The 12,558-nt window shown below is 41.0% G+C and overlaps 29 non-coding genes across 29 annotated transcripts; all 29 read right to left on the reverse strand.

Annotated features, from left to right (window-relative positions):
- Positions 1-662: 662 nt before the first annotated feature.
- TRNAF-GAA (transfer RNA phenylalanine (anticodon GAA)) lies at positions 663-735 on the reverse strand. The gene has a single exon. It is a non-coding gene; the product is annotated as a tRNA-Phe (tRNA).
- Positions 736-1,083: 348 nt separating this feature from the next.
- Positions 1,084-1,156, reverse strand: TRNAF-GAA (transfer RNA phenylalanine (anticodon GAA)). The gene has a single exon. It is a non-coding gene; the product is annotated as a tRNA-Phe (tRNA).
- A 347-nt stretch (positions 1,157-1,503) lies between these two features.
- Positions 1,504-1,576, reverse strand: TRNAF-GAA (transfer RNA phenylalanine (anticodon GAA)). The gene has a single exon. It is a non-coding gene; the product is annotated as a tRNA-Phe (tRNA).
- Positions 1,577-1,923: 347 nt separating this feature from the next.
- On the reverse strand, positions 1,924-1,996 carry TRNAF-GAA (transfer RNA phenylalanine (anticodon GAA)). Its single transcript has one exon. It is a non-coding gene; the product is annotated as a tRNA-Phe (tRNA).
- A 347-nt stretch (positions 1,997-2,343) lies between these two features.
- Positions 2,344-2,416, reverse strand: TRNAF-GAA (transfer RNA phenylalanine (anticodon GAA)). Its single transcript has one exon. It is a non-coding gene; the product is annotated as a tRNA-Phe (tRNA).
- Positions 2,417-2,764: 348 nt separating this feature from the next.
- Positions 2,765-2,837, reverse strand: TRNAF-GAA (transfer RNA phenylalanine (anticodon GAA)). The gene has a single exon. It is a non-coding gene; the product is annotated as a tRNA-Phe (tRNA).
- A 347-nt stretch (positions 2,838-3,184) lies between these two features.
- On the reverse strand, positions 3,185-3,257 carry TRNAF-GAA (transfer RNA phenylalanine (anticodon GAA)). The gene has a single exon. It is a non-coding gene; the product is annotated as a tRNA-Phe (tRNA).
- Positions 3,258-3,605: 348 nt separating this feature from the next.
- On the reverse strand, positions 3,606-3,678 carry TRNAF-GAA (transfer RNA phenylalanine (anticodon GAA)). The gene has a single exon. It is a non-coding gene; the product is annotated as a tRNA-Phe (tRNA).
- Positions 3,679-4,025: 347 nt separating this feature from the next.
- TRNAF-GAA (transfer RNA phenylalanine (anticodon GAA)) lies at positions 4,026-4,098 on the reverse strand. The gene has a single exon. It is a non-coding gene; the product is annotated as a tRNA-Phe (tRNA).
- Positions 4,099-4,445: 347 nt separating this feature from the next.
- Positions 4,446-4,518, reverse strand: TRNAF-GAA (transfer RNA phenylalanine (anticodon GAA)). The gene has a single exon. It is a non-coding gene; the product is annotated as a tRNA-Phe (tRNA).
- Positions 4,519-4,866: 348 nt separating this feature from the next.
- Positions 4,867-4,939, reverse strand: TRNAF-GAA (transfer RNA phenylalanine (anticodon GAA)). Its single transcript has one exon. It is a non-coding gene; the product is annotated as a tRNA-Phe (tRNA).
- Positions 4,940-5,286: 347 nt separating this feature from the next.
- On the reverse strand, positions 5,287-5,359 carry TRNAF-GAA (transfer RNA phenylalanine (anticodon GAA)). Its single transcript has one exon. It is a non-coding gene; the product is annotated as a tRNA-Phe (tRNA).
- A 347-nt stretch (positions 5,360-5,706) lies between these two features.
- On the reverse strand, positions 5,707-5,779 carry TRNAF-GAA (transfer RNA phenylalanine (anticodon GAA)). Its single transcript has one exon. It is a non-coding gene; the product is annotated as a tRNA-Phe (tRNA).
- A 347-nt stretch (positions 5,780-6,126) lies between these two features.
- TRNAF-GAA (transfer RNA phenylalanine (anticodon GAA)) lies at positions 6,127-6,199 on the reverse strand. Its single transcript has one exon. It is a non-coding gene; the product is annotated as a tRNA-Phe (tRNA).
- A 348-nt stretch (positions 6,200-6,547) lies between these two features.
- On the reverse strand, positions 6,548-6,620 carry TRNAF-GAA (transfer RNA phenylalanine (anticodon GAA)). The gene has a single exon. It is a non-coding gene; the product is annotated as a tRNA-Phe (tRNA).
- A 348-nt stretch (positions 6,621-6,968) lies between these two features.
- TRNAF-GAA (transfer RNA phenylalanine (anticodon GAA)) lies at positions 6,969-7,041 on the reverse strand. The gene has a single exon. It is a non-coding gene; the product is annotated as a tRNA-Phe (tRNA).
- Positions 7,042-7,388: 347 nt separating this feature from the next.
- Positions 7,389-7,461, reverse strand: TRNAF-GAA (transfer RNA phenylalanine (anticodon GAA)). Its single transcript has one exon. It is a non-coding gene; the product is annotated as a tRNA-Phe (tRNA).
- A 347-nt stretch (positions 7,462-7,808) lies between these two features.
- Positions 7,809-7,881, reverse strand: TRNAF-GAA (transfer RNA phenylalanine (anticodon GAA)). Its single transcript has one exon. It is a non-coding gene; the product is annotated as a tRNA-Phe (tRNA).
- A 348-nt stretch (positions 7,882-8,229) lies between these two features.
- TRNAF-GAA (transfer RNA phenylalanine (anticodon GAA)) lies at positions 8,230-8,302 on the reverse strand. Its single transcript has one exon. It is a non-coding gene; the product is annotated as a tRNA-Phe (tRNA).
- A 347-nt stretch (positions 8,303-8,649) lies between these two features.
- TRNAF-GAA (transfer RNA phenylalanine (anticodon GAA)) lies at positions 8,650-8,722 on the reverse strand. Its single transcript has one exon. It is a non-coding gene; the product is annotated as a tRNA-Phe (tRNA).
- Positions 8,723-9,069: 347 nt separating this feature from the next.
- Positions 9,070-9,142, reverse strand: TRNAF-GAA (transfer RNA phenylalanine (anticodon GAA)). The gene has a single exon. It is a non-coding gene; the product is annotated as a tRNA-Phe (tRNA).
- A 347-nt stretch (positions 9,143-9,489) lies between these two features.
- Positions 9,490-9,562, reverse strand: TRNAF-GAA (transfer RNA phenylalanine (anticodon GAA)). The gene has a single exon. It is a non-coding gene; the product is annotated as a tRNA-Phe (tRNA).
- Positions 9,563-9,910: 348 nt separating this feature from the next.
- TRNAF-GAA (transfer RNA phenylalanine (anticodon GAA)) lies at positions 9,911-9,983 on the reverse strand. Its single transcript has one exon. It is a non-coding gene; the product is annotated as a tRNA-Phe (tRNA).
- A 348-nt stretch (positions 9,984-10,331) lies between these two features.
- On the reverse strand, positions 10,332-10,404 carry TRNAF-GAA (transfer RNA phenylalanine (anticodon GAA)). The gene has a single exon. It is a non-coding gene; the product is annotated as a tRNA-Phe (tRNA).
- A 347-nt stretch (positions 10,405-10,751) lies between these two features.
- Positions 10,752-10,824, reverse strand: TRNAF-GAA (transfer RNA phenylalanine (anticodon GAA)). The gene has a single exon. It is a non-coding gene; the product is annotated as a tRNA-Phe (tRNA).
- A 347-nt stretch (positions 10,825-11,171) lies between these two features.
- On the reverse strand, positions 11,172-11,244 carry TRNAF-GAA (transfer RNA phenylalanine (anticodon GAA)). The gene has a single exon. It is a non-coding gene; the product is annotated as a tRNA-Phe (tRNA).
- Positions 11,245-11,591: 347 nt separating this feature from the next.
- On the reverse strand, positions 11,592-11,664 carry TRNAF-GAA (transfer RNA phenylalanine (anticodon GAA)). The gene has a single exon. It is a non-coding gene; the product is annotated as a tRNA-Phe (tRNA).
- A 348-nt stretch (positions 11,665-12,012) lies between these two features.
- TRNAF-GAA (transfer RNA phenylalanine (anticodon GAA)) lies at positions 12,013-12,085 on the reverse strand. The gene has a single exon. It is a non-coding gene; the product is annotated as a tRNA-Phe (tRNA).
- A 348-nt stretch (positions 12,086-12,433) lies between these two features.
- On the reverse strand, positions 12,434-12,506 carry TRNAF-GAA (transfer RNA phenylalanine (anticodon GAA)). The gene has a single exon. It is a non-coding gene; the product is annotated as a tRNA-Phe (tRNA).
- Positions 12,507-12,558: the final 52 nt, after the last annotated feature.

Genomic DNA, 12,558 nt, shown 5'->3' on the forward strand with positions numbered 1-12,558 from the left:
TAAAATCGTAACACTTTAATAAAAAGGGAGCTTTTGTTACAATCAGAAATTGTAGATTAAAATAGTACTTTGACCATTAAAACGTACAGCAAGCAAGGAGAGGAAATGTGCTCAGCGGAACCCGACATTCAGCCCTGGGGAATCCAGAGACTAAACATCCGGGGAGAAGGGAAGCTTTGAGACACCCCAAAATCCCAAAGAATTTAGATTATTCTGTGACACGATTCATAGTTATAAGAAAAGTAGTACCTGCCGAAACCCGGGATTGAACCAGGGACCTTTAGTCTAACGCTCTCCCAACTGAGCTATTTCGGCTTATGCACTTTAGATCTTGATATTTTTTGCGACTCCGGATCTTTACAGGCTGTCCTTTCTCACTTTTGGATGGATAAAGAGTTGCCGCAACATAATGTAAAATCGTAACACTTTAATAAAAAGGGAGCTTTTGTTACAATCAGAAATTGTAGATTAAAATAGTACTTTGACCATTAAAACGTACAGCAAGCAAGGAGAGGAAATGTGCTCAGCGGAACCCGACATTCAGCCCTGGGGAATCCAGTGACTAAACATCCGGGGAGAAGGGAAGCTTTGAGACACCCCAAAATCCCAAAGAATTTAGATTATTCTGGGACACGATTCATAGTTATTAGAAAAGTAGTACCTGCCGAAACCCAGGATCGAACCAGGGACCTGTAGATCTTCAGTCTAACGCTCTCCCAACTGAGCTATTTCGGCTTATGCACTTTAAGATCTTGATATTTTTTGCGACTCCGGATCTTTACAGGCTGTCCTTTCTCACTTTTGGATGGATAAAGAGTTGTCGCAACATAATGTAAAATCTTAACACTTTAATAAAAAGGGAGCTTTTGTTACAATCAGAAATTGTAGATTAAAATAGTACTTTGACCATTAAAACTTACAGCAAGCAAGGAGAGGAAATGTGCTCAGCAGAACCCGACATTCAGCCCTGGGGAATCCAGAGACTAAACATCCGGGGAGAAGGGAAGCTTTGAGACACCCCAAAATCCCAAAGAATTTAGATTATTCTGTGACACTATTCATAGTTATAAGAAAAGTAGTACCTGCCGAAACCCGGGATTGAACCAGGGACCTTTAGATCTTCAGTCTAACGCTCTCCCAACTGAGCTATTTCGGCTTATGCACTTTAGATCTTGATATTTTTTGCGACTCCGGATCTTTACAGGCTGTCCTTTCTCACTTTTGGATGGATAAAGAGTTGCCGCAACATAATGTAAAATCGTAACACTTTAATAAAAAGGGAGCTTTTGTTACAATCAGAAATTGTAGATTAAAATAGTACTTTGACCATTAAAACGTACAGCAAGCAAGGAGAGGAAATGTGCTCAGCGGAACCCGACATTCAGCCCTGGGGAATCCAGTGACTAAACATCCGGGGAGAAGGGAAGCTTTGAGACACCCCAAAATCCCAAAGAATTTAGATTATTCTGGGACACGATTCATAGTTATTAGAAAAGTAGTACCTGCCGAAACCCAGGATCGAACCAGGGACCTGTAGATCTTCAGTCTAACGCTCTCCCAACTGAGCTATTTCGGCTTATGCACTTTAGATCTTGATATTTTTTGCGACTCCGGATCTTTACAGGCTGTCCTTTCTCACTTTTGGATGGATAAAGAGTTGCCGCAACATAATGTAAAATCGTAACACTTTAATAAAAAGGGAGCTTTTGTTACAATCAGAAATTGTAGATTAAAATAGTACTTTGACCATTAAAACTTACAGCAAGCAAGGAGAGGAAATGTGCTCAGCGGAACCCGACATTCAGCCCTGGGGAATCCAGAGACTAAACATCCGGGGAGAAGGGAAGCTTTGAGACACCCCAAAATCCCAAAGAATTTAGATTATTCTGTGACACGATTCATAGTTATAAGAAAAGTAGTACCTGCCGAAACCCGGGATTGAACCAGGGACCTTTAGATCTTCAGTCTAACGCTCTCCCAACTGAGCTATTTCGGCTTATGCACTTTAGATCTTGATATTTTTTGCGACTCCGGATCTTTACAGGCTGTCCTTTCTCACTTTTGGATGGATAAAGAGTTGCCGCAACATAATGTAAAATCGTAACACTTTAATAAAAAGGGAGCTTTTGTTACAATCAGAAATTGTAGATTAAAATAGTACTTTGACCATTAAAACGTACAGCAAGCAAGGAGAGGAAATGTGCTCAGCGGAACCCGACATTCAGCCCTGGGGAATCCAGTGACTAAACATCCGGGGAGAAGGGAAGCTTTGAGACACCCCAAAATCCCAAAGAATTTAGATTATTCTGGGACACGATTCATAGTTATTAGAAAAGTAGTACCTGCTGAAACCCGGGATCGAACCAGGGACCTTTAGATCTTCAGTCTAACGCTCTCCCATCTGAGCTATTTCGGCTTATGCACTTTAAGATCTTGATATTTTTTTCGACTCCGGATCTTTACAGGCTGTCCTTTCTCACTTTTGTATGGATAAAGAGTTGTCGCAACATAATGTAAAATCGTAACACTTTAATAAAAAGGGAGCTTTTGTTACAATCAGAAATTGTAGATTAAAATAGTACTTTGACCATTAAAACTTACAGCAAGCAAGGAGAGGAAATGTGCTCAGCGGAACCCGACATTCAGCCCTGGGGAATCCAGAGACTAAACATCCGGGGAGAAGGGAAGCTTTGAGACACCCCAAAATCCCAAAGAATTTAGATTATTCTGTGACACGATTCATAGTTATAAGAAAAGTAGTACCTGCCGAAACCCGGGATTGAACCAGGGACCTTTAGATCTTCAGTCTAACGCTCTCCCAACTGAGCTATTTCGGCTTATGCACTTTAGATCTTGATATTTTTTGCGACTCCGGATCTTTACAGGCTGTCCTTTCTCACTTTTGGATGGATAAAGAGTTGCCGCAACATAATGTAAAATCGTAACACTTTAATAAAAAGGGAGCTTTTGTTACAATCAGAAATTGTAGATTAAAATAGTACTTTGACCATTAAAACGTACAGCAAGCAAGGAGAGGAAATGTGCTCAGCGGAACCCGACATTCAGCCCTGGGGAATCCAGTGACTAAACATCCGGGGAGAAGGGAAGCTTTGAGACACCCCAAAATCCCAAAGAATTTAGATTATTCTGGGACACGATTCATAGTTATTAGAAAAGTAGTACCTGCCGAAACCCAGGATCGAACCAGGGACCTGTAGATCTTCAGTCTAACGCTCTCCCAACTGAGCTATTTCGGCTTATGCACTTTAAGATCTTGATATTTTTTGCGACTCCGGATCTTTACAGGCTGTCCTTTCTCACTTTTGGATGGATAAAGAGTTGTCGCAACATAATGTAAAATCTTAACACTTTAATAAAAAGGGAGCTTTTGTTACAATCAGAAATTGTAGATTAAAATAGTACTTTGACCATTAAAACTTACAGCAAGCAAGGAGAGGAAATGTGCTCAGCAGAACCCGACATTCAGCCCTGGGGAATCCAGAGACTAAACATCCGGGGAGAAGGGAAGCTTTGAGACACCCCAAAATCCCAAAGAATTTAGATTATTCTGTGACACTATTCATAGTTATAAGAAAAGTAGTACCTGCCGAAACCCGGGATTGAACCAGGGACCTTTAGATCTTCAGTCTAACGCTCTCCCAACTGAGCTATTTCGGCTTATGCACTTTAGATCTTGATATTTTTTGCGACTCCGGATCTTTACAGGCTGTCCTTTCTCACTTTTGGATGGATAAAGAGTTGCCGCAACATAATGTAAAATCGTAACACTTTAATAAAAAGGGAGCTTTTGTTACAATCAGAAATTGTAGATTAAAATAGTACTTTGACCATTAAAACGTACAGCAAGCAAGGAGAGGAAATGTGCTCAGCGGAACCCGACATTCAGCCCTGGGGAATCCAGAGACTAAACATCCGGGGAGAAGGGAAGCTTTGAGACACCCCAAAATCCCAAAGAATTTAGATTATTCTGTGACACGATTCATAGTTATAAGAAAAGTAGTACCTGCCGAAACCCGGGATTGAACCAGGGACCTTTAGATCTTCAGTCTAACGCTCTCCCAACTGAGCTATTTCGGCTTATGCACTTTAGATCTTGATATTTTTTGCGACTCCGGATCTTTACAGGCTGTCCTTTCTCACTTTTGGATGGATAAAGAGTTGCCGCAACATAATGTAAAATCGTAACACTTTAATAAAAAGGGAGCTTTTGTTACAATCAGAAATTGTAGATTAAAATAGTACTTTGACCATTAAAACGTACAGCAAGCAAGGAGAGGAAATGTGCTCAGCGGAACCCGACATTCAGCCCTGGGGAATCCAGTGACTAAACATCCGGGGAGAAGGGAAGCTTTGAGACACCCCAAAATCCCAAAGAATTTAGATTATTCTGGGACACGATTCATAGTTATTAGAAAAGTAGTACCTGCCGAAACCCAGGATCGAACCAGGGACCTGTAGATCTTCAGTCTAACGCTCTCCCAACTGAGCTATTTCGGCTTATGCACTTTAAGATCTTGATATTTTTTGCGACTCCGGATCTTTACAGGCTGTCCTTTCTCACTTTTGGATGGATAAAGAGTTGTCGCAACATAATGTAAAATCTTAACACTTTAATAAAAAGGGAGCTTTTGTTACAATCAGAAATTGTAGATTAAAATAGTACTTTGACCATTAAAACTTACAGCAAGCAAGGAGAGGAAATGTGCTCAGCAGAACCCGACATTCAGCCCTGGGGAATCCAGAGACTAAACATCCGGGGAGAAGGGAAGCTTTGAGACACCCCAAAATCCCAAAGAATTTAGATTATTCTGTGACACTATTCATAGTTATAAGAAAAGTAGTACCTGCCGAAACCCGGGATTGAACCAGGGACCTTTAGATCTTCAGTCTAACGCTCTCCCAACTGAGCTATTTCGGCTTATGCACTTTAGATCTTGATATTTTTTGCGACTCCGGATCTTTACAGGCTGTCCTTTCTCACTTTTGGATGGATAAAGAGTTGCCGCAACATAATGTAAAATCGTAACACTTTAATAAAAAGGGAGCTTTTGTTACAATCAGAAATTGTAGATTAAAATAGTACTTTGACCATTAAAACGTACAGCAAGCAAGGAGAGGAAATGTGCTCAGCGGAACCCGACATTCAGCCCTGGGGAATCCAGTGACTAAACATCCGGGGAGAAGGGAAGCTTTGAGACACCCCAAAATCCCAAAGAATTTAGATTATTCTGGGACACGATTCATAGTTATTAGAAAAGTAGTACCTGCCGAAACCCAGGATCGAACCAGGGACCTGTAGATCTTCAGTCTAACGCTCTCCCAACTGAGCTATTTCGGCTTATGCACTTTAGATCTTGATATTTTTTGCGACTCCGGATCTTTACAGGCTGTCCTTTCTCACTTTTGGATGGATAAAGAGTTGCCGCAACATAATGTAAAATCGTAACACTTTAATAAAAAGGGAGCTTTTGTTACAATCAGAAATTGTAGATTAAAATAGTACTTTGACCATTAAAACTTACAGCAAGCAAGGAGAGGAAATGTGCTCAGCGGAACCCGACATTCAGCCCTGGGGAATCCAGAGACTAAACATCCGGGGAGAAGGGAAGCTTTGAGACACCCCAAAATCCCAAAGAATTTAGATTATTCTGTGACACGATTCATAGTTATAAGAAAAGTAGTACCTGCCGAAACCCGGGATTGAACCAGGGACCTTTAGATCTTCAGTCTAACGCTCTCCCAACTGAGCTATTTCGGCTTATGCACTTTAGATCTTGATATTTTTTGCGACTCCGGATCTTTACAGGCTGTCCTTTCTCACTTTTGGATGGATAAAGAGTTGCCGCAACATAATGTAAAATCGTAACACTTTAATAAAAAGGGAGCTTTTGTTACAATCAGAAATTGTAGATTAAAATAGTACTTTGACCATTAAAACGTACAGCAAGCAAGGAGAGGAAATGTGCTCAGCGGAACCCGACATTCAGCCCTGGGGAATCCAGTGACTAAACATCCGGGGAGAAGGGAAGCTTTGAGACACCCCAAAATCCCAAAGAATTTAGATTATTCTGGGACACGATTCATAGTTATTAGAAAAGTAGTACCTGCTGAAACCCGGGATCGAACCAGGGACCTTTAGATCTTCAGTCTAACGCTCTCCCATCTGAGCTATTTCGGCTTATGCACTTTAAGATCTTGATATTTTTTTCGACTCCGGATCTTTACAGGCTGTCCTTTCTCACTTTTGTATGGATAAAGAGTTGTCGCAACATAATGTAAAATCGTAACACTTTAATAAAAAGGGAGCTTTTGTTACAATCAGAAATTGTAGATTAAAATAGTACTTTGACCATTAAAACTTACAGCAAGCAAGGAGAGGAAATGTGCTCAGCGGAACCCGACATTCAGCCCTGGGGAATCCAGAGACTAAACATCCGGGGAGAAGGGAAGCTTTGAGACACCCCAAAATCCCAAAGAATTTAGATTATTCTGGGACACGATTCATAGTTATTAGAAAAGTAGTACCTGCCGAAACCCAGGATCGAACCAGGGACCTGTAGATCTTCAGTCTAACGCTCTCCCAACTGAGCTATTTTGGCTTATGCACTTTAAGATCTTGATATTTTTTGCGACTCCGGATCTTTACAGGCTGTCCTTTCTCACTTTTGGATGGATAAAGAGTTGCCGCAACATAATGTAAAATCGTAACACTTTAATAAAAAGGGAGCTTTTGTTACAATCAGAAATTGTAGATTAAAATAGTACTTTGACCATTAAAACGTACAGCAAGCAAGGAGAGGAAATGTGCTCAGCGGAACCCGACATTCAGCCCTGGGGAATCCAGTGACTAAACATCCGGGGAGAAGGGAAGCTTTGAGACACCCCAAAATCCCAAAGAATTTAGATTATTCTGTGACACTATTCATAGTTATAAGAAAAGTAGTACCTGCCGAAACCCAGGATCGAACCAGGGACCTTTAGATCTTCAGTCTAACGCTCTCCCAACTGAGCTATTTCGGCTTATGCACTTTAGATCTTGATATTTTTTGCGACTCCGGATCTTTACAGGCTGTCCTTTCTCACTTTTGGATGGATAAAGAGTTGCCGCAACATAATGTAAAATCGTAACACTTTAATAAAAAGGGAGCTTTTGTTACAATCAGAAATTGTAGATTAAAATAGTACTTTGACCATTAAAACTTACAGCAAGCAAGGAGAGGAAATGTGCTCAGCGGAACCCGACATTCAGCCCTGGGGAATCCAGAGACTAAACATCCGGGGAGAAGGGAAGCTTTGAGACACCCCAAAATCCCAAAGAATTTAGATTATTCTGTGACACGATTCATAGTTATAAGAAAAGTAGTACCTGCCGAAACCCGGGATTGAACCAGGGACCTTTAGATCTTCAGTCTAACGCTCTCCCAACTGAGCTATTTCGGCTTATGCACTTTAGATCTTGATATTTTTTGCGACTCCGGATCTTTACAGGCTGTCCTTTCTCACTTTTGGATGGATAAAGAGTTGCCGCAACATAATGTAAAATCGTAACACTTTAATAAAAAGGGAGCTTTTGTTACAATCAGAAATTGTAGATTAAAATAGTACTTTGACCATTAAAACGTACAGCAAGCAAGGAGAGGAAATGTGCTCAGCGGAACCCGACATTCAGCCCTGGGGAATCCAGTGACTAAACATCCGGGGAGAAGGGAAGCTTTGAGACACCCCAAAATCCCAAAGAATTTAGATTATTCTGGGACACGATTCATAGTTATTAGAAAAGTAGTACCTGCCGAAACCCAGGATCGAACCAGGGACCTGTAGATCTTCAGTCTAACGCTCTCCCAACTGAGCTATTTCGGCTTATGCACTTTAAGATCTTGATATTTTTTGCGACTCCGGATCTTTACAGGCTGTCCTTTCTCACTTTTGGATGGATAAAGAGTTGTCGCAACATAATGTAAAATCGTAACACTTTAATAAAAAGGGAGCTTTTGTTACAATCAGAAATTGTAGGTTAAAATAGTACTTTGACCATTAAAACTTACAGCAAGCAAGGAGAGGAAATGTGCTCAGCGGAACCCGACATTCAGCCCTGGGGAATCCAGAGACTAAACATCCGGGGAGAAGGGAAGCTTTGAGACACCCCAAAATCCCAAAGAATTTAGATTATTCTGTGACACTATTCATAGTTATAAGAAAAGTAGTACCTGCCGAAACCCGGGATTGAACCAGGGACCTTTAGATCTTCAGTCTAACGCTCTCCCAACTGAGCTATTTCGGCTTATGCACTTTAGATCTTGATATTTTTTGCGACTCCGGATCTTTACAGGCTGTCCTTTCTCACTTTTGGATGGATAAAGAGTTGCCGCAACATAATGTAAAATCGTAACACTTTAATAAAAAGGGAGCTTTTGTTACAATCAGAAATTGTAGATTAAAATAGTACTTTGACCATTAAAACGTACAGCAAGCAAGGAGAGGAAATGTGCTCAGCGGAACCCGACATTCAGCCCTGGGGAATCCAGTGACTAAACATCCGGGGAGAAGGGAAGCTTTGAGACACCCCAAAATCCCAAAGAATTTAGATTATTCTGGGACACGATTCATAGTTATTAGAAAAGTAGTACCTGCCGAAACCCAGGATCGAACCAGGGACCTGTAGATCTTCAGTCTAACGCTCTCCCAACTGAGCTATTTCGGCTTATGCACTTTAGATCTTGATATTTTTTGCGACTCCGGATCTTTACAGGCTGTCCTTTCTCACTTTTGGATGGATAAAGAGTTGCCGCAACATAATGTAAAATCGTAACACTTTAATAAAAAGGGAGCTTTTGTTACAATCAGAAATTGTAGATTAAAATAGTACTTTGACCATTAAAACTTACAGCAAGCAAGGAGAGGAAATGTGCTCAGCGGAACCCGACATTCAGCCCTGGGGAATCCAGAGACTAAACATCCGGGGAGAAGGGAAGCTTTGAGACACCCCAAAATCCCAAAGAATTTAGATTATTCTGTGACACGATTCATAGTTATAAGAAAAGTAGTACCTGCCGAAACCCGGGATTGAACCAGGGACCTTTAGATCTTCAGTCTAACGCTCTCCCAACTGAGCTATTTCGGCTTATGCACTTTAGATCTTGATATTTTTTGCGACTCCGGATCTTTACAGGCTGTCCTTTCTCACTTTTGGATGGATAAAGAGTTGCCGCAACATAATGTAAAATCGTAACACTTTAATAAAAAGGGAGCTTTTGTTACAATCAGAAATTGTAGATTAAAATAGTACTTTGACCATTAAAACGTACAGCAAGCAAGGAGAGGAAATGTGCTCAGCGGAACCCGACATTCAGCCCTGGGGAATCCAGTGACTAAACATCCGGGGAGAAGGGAAGCTTTGAGACACCCCAAAATCCCAAAGAATTTAGATTATTCTGGGACACGATTCATAGTTATTAGAAAAGTAGTACCTGCTGAAACCCGGGATCGAACCAGGGACCTTTAGATCTTCAGTCTAACGCTCTCCCATCTGAGCTATTTCGGCTTATGCACTTTAAGATCTTGATATTTTTTTCGACTCCGGATCTTTACAGGCTGTCCTTTCTCACTTTTGTATGGATAAAGAGTTGCCGCAACATAATGTAAAATCGTAACACTTTAATAAAAAGGGAGCTTTTGTTACAATCAGAAATTGTAGATTAAAATAGTACTTTGACCATTAAAACGTACAGCAAGCAAGGAGAGGAAATGTGCTCAGCGGAACCCGACATTCAGCCCTGGGGAATCCAGTGACTAAACATCCGGGGAGAAGGGAAGCTTTGAGACACCCCAAAATCCCAAAGAATTTAGATTATTCTGGGACACGATTCATAGTTATTAGAAAAGTAGTACCTGCCGAAACCCAGGATCGAACCAGGGACCTGTAGATCTTCAGTCTAACGCTCTCCCAACTGAGCTATTTCGGCTTATGCACTTTAAGATCTTGATATTTTTTGCGACTCCGGATCTTTACAGGCTGTCCTTTCTCACTTTTGGATGGATAAAGAGTTGTCGCAACATAATGTAAAATCTTAACACTTTAATAAAAAGGGAGCTTTTGTTACAATCAGAAATTGTAGATTAAAATAGTACTTTGACCATTAAAACTTACAGCAAGCAAGGAGAGGAAATGTGCTCAGCAGAACCCGACATTCAGCCCTGGGGAATCCAGAGACTAAACATCCGGGGAGAAGGGAAGCTTTGAGACACCCCAAAATCCCAAAGAATTTAGATTATTCTGTGACACTATTCATAGTTATAAGAAAAGTAGTACCTGCCGAAACCCGGGATTGAACCAGGGACCTTTAGATCTTCAGTCTAACGCTCTCCCAACTGAGCTATTTCGGCTTATGCACTTTAGATCTTGATATTTTTTGCGACTCCGGATCTTTACAGGCTGTCCTTTCTCACTTTTGGATGGATAAAGAGTTGCCGCAACATAATGTAAAATCGTAACACTTTAATAAAAAGGGAGCTTTTGTTACAATCAGAAATTGTAGATTAAAATAGTACTTTGACCATTAAAACGTACAGCAAGCAAGGAGAGGAAATGTGCTCAGCGGAACCCGACATTCAGCCCTGGGGAATCCAGTGACTAAACATCCGGGGAGAAGGGAAGCTTTGAGACACCCCAAAATCCCAAAGAATTTAGATTATTCTGGGACACGATTCATAGTTATTAGAAAAGTAGTACCTGCCGAAACCCAGGATCGAACCAGGGACCTGTAGATCTTCAGTCTAACGCTCTCCCAACTGAGCTATTTCGGCTTATGCACTTTAGATCTTGATATTTTTTGCGACTCCGGATCTTTACAGGCTGTCCTTTCTCACTTTTGGATGGATAAAGAGTTGCCGCAACATAATGTAAAATCGTAACACTTTAATAAAAAGGGAGCTTTTGTTACAATCAGAAATTGTAGATTAAAATAGTACTTTGACCATTAAAACTTACAGCAAGCAAGGAGAGGAAATGTGCTCAGCGGAACCCGACATTCAGCCCTGGGGAATCCAGAGACTAAACATCCGGGGAGAAGGGAAGCTTTGAGACACCCCAAAATCCCAAAGAATTTAGATTATTCTGTGACACGATTCATAGTTATAAGAAAAGTAGTACCTGCCGAAACCCGGGATTGAACCAGGGACCTTTAGATCTTCAGTCTAACGCTCTCCCAACTGAGCTATTTCGGCTTATGCACTTTAGATCTTGATATTTTTTGCGACTCCGGATCTTTACAGGCTGTCCTTTCTCACTTTTGGATGGATAAAGAGTTGCCGCAACATAATGTAAAATCGTAACACTTTAATAAAAAGGGAGCTTTTGTTACAATCAGAAATTGTAGATTAAAATAGTACTTTGACCATTAAAACGTACAGCAAGCAAGGAGAGGAAATGTGCTCAGCGGAACCCGACATTCAGCCCTGGGGAATCCAGTGACTAAACATCCGGGGAGAAGGGAAGCTTTGAGACACCCCAAAATCCCAAAGAATTTAGATTATTCTGGGACACGATTCATAGTTATTAGAAAAGTAGTACCTGCTGAAACCCGGGATCGAACCAGGGACCTTTAGATCTTCAGTCTAACGCTCTCCCATCTGAGCTATTTCGGCTTATGCACTTTAAGATCTTGATATTTTTTTCGACTCCGGATCTTTACAGGCTGTCCTTTCTCACTTTTGTATGGATAAAGAGTTGTCGCAACATAATGTAAAATCGTAACACTTTAATAAAAAGGGAGCTTTTGTTACAATCAGAAATTGTAGATTAAAATAGTACTTTGACCATTAAAACTTACAGCAAGCAAGGAGAGGAAATGTGCTCAGCGGAACCCGACATTCAGCCCTGGGGAATCCAGAGACTAAACATCCGGGGAGAAGGGAAGCTTTGAGACACCCCAAAATCCCAAAGAATTTAGATTATTCTGGGACACGATTCATAGTTATTAGAAAAGTAGTACCTGCCGAAACCCAGGATCGAACCAGGGACCTGTAGATCTTCAGTCTAACGCTCTCCCAACTGAGCTATTTTGGCTTATGCACTTTAAGATCTTGATATTTTTTGCGACTCCGGATCTTTACAGGCTGTCCTTTCTCACTTTTGGATGGATAAAGAGTTGCCGCAACATAATGTAAAATCGTAACACTTTAATAAAAAGGGAGCTTTTGTTACAATCAGAAATTGTAGATTAAAATAGTACTTTGACCATTAAAACGTACAGCAAGCAAGGAGAGGAAATGTGCTCAGCGGAACCCGACATTCAGCCCTGGGGAATCCAGTGACTAAACATCCGGGGAGAAGGGAAGCTTTGAGACACCCCAAAATCCCAAAGAATTTAGATTATTCTGTGACACTATTCATAGTTATAAGAAAAGTAGTACCTGCCGAAACCCAGGATCGAACCAGGGACCTTTAGATCTTCAGTCTAACGCTCTCCCAACTGAGCTATTTCGGCTTATGCACTTTAGATCTTGATATTTTTTGCGACTCCGGATCTTTACAGGCTG

The sequence above is a fragment of the Rhinoderma darwinii genome, unplaced genomic scaffold (assembly GCF_050947455.1).
Source record: "Rhinoderma darwinii isolate aRhiDar2 unplaced genomic scaffold, aRhiDar2.hap1 Scaffold_443, whole genome shotgun sequence".
NCBI lineage: Eukaryota > Metazoa > Chordata > Amphibia > Anura > Rhinodermatidae > Rhinoderma > Rhinoderma darwinii.